At 35.5% G+C, this 3771-nt stretch overlaps 1 pseudogene across 1 annotated transcript; it reads right to left on the reverse strand.

Moving 5' to 3' along the window:
* Window positions 1-326: 326 nt before the first annotated feature.
* On the reverse strand, window positions 327-2535 carry LOC147817132 (uncharacterized; annotated as a pseudogene). Its single transcript, XR_015436617.1, has 4 exons — window positions 2429-2535; window positions 2063-2195; window positions 1467-1559; window positions 327-1253 (listed from the first exon to the last, which is right to left on the reverse strand). The product of XR_015436617.1 is annotated as an uncharacterized LOC147817132 (transcript).
* Between the last annotated feature and the right edge of the window lie 1236 nt (window positions 2536-3771).

Consider the following 3771-nt stretch of genomic DNA (forward strand, 5'->3'; position numbering starts at 1 on the left):
ATTATTCAGAAAAGTCATTTTCGAAGTTTATATAGTCAGGAATTAAAACACTTATGTTAATCTAGTTTACCCCCAGCTGGTGTCAAGTTTGGAAAAGAAAAACACAGCAAACCGAATTTGTTGGAATTAAACTTTACCAGAAAAGGCAATACTGACTTAGCAACTGCTTGGAAACATGTTGCTGTGAAAACACAACAAGCAGACAGCCTAAAACTTAAGTTCAAACACAGACAGTGTATTATGTCATGTCTGTTAAAACAAACAAACAAAAAAAAAAGAATAGCAAAAATTGTAGCTGCTGAGTTAGAAAATTGCAGCCATCAACATCAACATATAAAATGTATTCATTTCAGTAAAACGGATCTATAGAAACTCAGGTAGACATCTTTGTATAAAACTATGAACATTTCTTAGACTGGATTCTTGGATTCTGACTATGTAGCCACAAAAGCTCAAGTGGCTTTTGAAAAATCAGGCTGCAACATACATTCCTATACACATTGACAGATTTCAAGTGTAAACCATTTAACAATTAAACATTAGATATCTAAATTAAGAGCTTTCTGATTACCAAAATACAAATCAAAGCTGGTTACCAAGTTATGTGCAGAACGTGGTCCTGGCAACTGGGTGCAAACAAAAATGTTTGAGGACAAACTGAAAACACAGTATTGTACATCCTTATATTTCAAGTGTCAAAGAATTTTTTATAATATTCCGTCGTTTCCTTTTGAAAATAACCTTTTCACACATTTTTTCCTTAACTTTTTTAAAGAGATATTTCACAACATTCTATTTTCTAACCCCCAAATAGCAACAGTTGGAAGTGGTAAAAGACAAACACAGCATGCCATTTTTTAAAAAGCAAACTACTCATCAAATGGCTTCAATTGCCTTCCAGCAAGAGTAACCCCTAGGTCACTATTGACGATGACCATAACGTGCAAGTAGAGTTTTCAGTGCTTGATTTTTTTTGAGAGTCTGTTTCCATCAAGCTCCATGATGATCTTCTGCAAAGCTTCAAAGGTGTATCTCAGCTCTGGAGGGTAGCTGAGGTTCAGAGCATATACAAGTGCGAACAACATGACCACAGCAAGTGGTACATTTACCAACTCATCCAGAACTTTCACACCCTCCAGAATGACACCTACATCTTCCGGGTCATCATCCGGCTCTGCACCTTCTTTGCGAACGACAAAGATTCCAAACATTGTCTCCATCACTGCAGCTTCACTGCGTTCACCATCTGTGTCCTTCACAGGAGAAAAAAAAAAAGGGGGGGGGGGGGTGGAGAATGTATATGGAGATATATTATACCACTCCCATTTTAACTCACATTACTGCTATAATTTATTTAATTTCAGTGGTGAAAGATTCTATAATTACATTGTCTCTTTCTAGGTACATAACTGGTTTGTTTACAGATGTCAGAATAAGGACTAGAGAATAAAAACTAAATTACATACCATGTATTCTTTCACAAGGTTCTCGGGCTCTTCGTTCAGGTAAACACACAGGGCTTTGATGATGCACTCTCTCCTGACATCAATGGCGTCGCTCTAGGTATGTAGGCCAGACATGGAAACCACTAAAATAAAAAAGTAAAAACCATTTTAATCAACAGTAGATGTTACACACACATAATACAACATTGGATGACACATTCTTTCAAATGTAACACAATCTTTGACAAATTTTATGATATAGGAACTTGCAATATCCATGGGTGCATCAGTAGTATGTAACTTTCAAATATCAACTAAAGGAACCTTCAATAATGTTGGTTAAAAACTCAGCTCAGTCCAAGCAATAAACTTAATTAAAGAAATATGTAAAATAAAAGCATTTATGTGGTCCCAGGAAACAGTAACTACCATTATAACTTCAGTGGACATTGTCAAATCTGCCCAACGTTACATATTTCATCAGATCCTTCTTAGAGAAAGTACTTTACCCCTTCTTTCCCTCCCGCTTACATTACCTCTTTCAAGCCTTTGGTGAAGTTTAAAATATTACAACTGCAAAAGTTTGAGAGTTTCTATTTTTTTCCCCATTATCATACCTGGCTTATGGGCATCATGATGCTCTTAATCTTTCTTCCTTGAACGCCGCCTTTCTTGCCAAACACCCTCATCAGGTTTGAAGAACTTGGACAGCAAACCGACTCCTGTGATCCTCTTAAATTCAGCAGTTAGCTTACATGTAAAAAAAAAAAAAGGGTACACAAAAGCAAGTTTGAATATCATATCTTCAATAGCATTGAAATTACCAACTAGTTGACAATTGTCATCTTTCACCAAATCTTGAATCAGCTAACTTCAATGGCTTCCCATATTTTGTTTGGCTGATATGAATAATACAGTACATGTTAAATGAAGACATCATATTGCAATCAAAGTAAATAAGTGCTGCGCATTTATTCACCTACCTCACGTGCACAGAAGAGAGCCGGCCATCTGCTTTTGTAATCAGCAACCAAGGGTGCATCACAAAGAACTTCTGGTCTTCTGTGTGCAAATGTCTTCTCCATCATTGCTGCCAAGCATTTCTCTCAGTGAAAATACAGTGCTGTCTAAATTTCATTATATTGTTGTCTGACCCTCAATATAATCACAATAAAGCTACTAAACTAAACTGTTAGGGGAACAACTGGTATGAGTGAAAAGTGTTTTGATGCACATGGTGACATTCAGATACATCAATTCACTCTAATAAAACACCTGGTAATGAAAAAAATAATTCAAAATAACAAAGAGGTCAATAACTAACTGTTGATAACATTTTTGTGTTTCATCCCTGAAAACAGGGAGAAATTATCACCTAAAGTGTTAAGGTGATGGCGTTTCCTCAGTGAGAACTTTACTCTAATAAGTTTAGCAAATATACAAAGTATGCAACAATTTGTAAATTAAGATATTTGTGGGAAATATATTCTTTTTCAGCAATTACACACTGCTTTTAAGTCAATATTTCCTAGAGACATAATTCTCATTTTCTTCAAACTCAATTATTACTGTTGAGCAAAAAATATCTTTAATTCTCACATAACTCAAGTGCATACAACATGTTATACAGATAACGGTGTAAAATATCTGGCAGCTGCACTTCACTTAGCGTAGCTGCTTACTCCATCAACGAGCGGGAACTCGACCTCTCAAGCACTTTTTATTCACGGCAAATTAGCTTAAACTTGCTCAAATGTTTCAACAGTATTCTCTTGACACTACGAACATATTAGTAAATTATACAGACATGTTAACTCCGTTCAAAACCTTCCAACATACCCGAAAACAGGGAGAAATAATCACGAGTAACTCGATTAAGTTTCACTTAATCCCCATTAAATATTATCTATGACTTGTGTATCTTTTTAAACTCACAGATTTTTAATATTATACACCGCGAACTTACTTTTTTTTTCTTAACTTATAACAGAGTGTATTATCTTTGTCTGTCACTTCTTCATAATGTTTTCTGTTCGAAAGATGATAAAGTATTGAACTTACCGTCTTCCACAGGTGATGGTCAATATCAAGATGGTTGCTCTTTGCCCGGGAGACTCCTTTGACCTTTGACCATGGATAAATATAAAATAGAGAGGGGCACTCCTACTTAGGAATTTGCACATTACTGCCTCCTTCTGCTCTGGAGTTGTATGCAGAAGTGATTTGCCATCTAAACCCATCAGGATTACAATGAGTTAACATACATCAATTCCAGTAAATTTTAAGTCGTTGAATTTTATGCTGAAACTACATGATTGAAAATTGT

Source organism: Seriola lalandi, unplaced genomic scaffold, assembly GCF_002814215.2.
Source record: "Seriola lalandi dorsalis isolate HSWRI2012SDOR001 ecotype SW California unplaced genomic scaffold, Sedor1 jcf7180002054939, whole genome shotgun sequence".
Taxonomy (NCBI): Eukaryota; Metazoa; Chordata; class Actinopteri; order Carangiformes; family Carangidae; genus Seriola; species Seriola lalandi.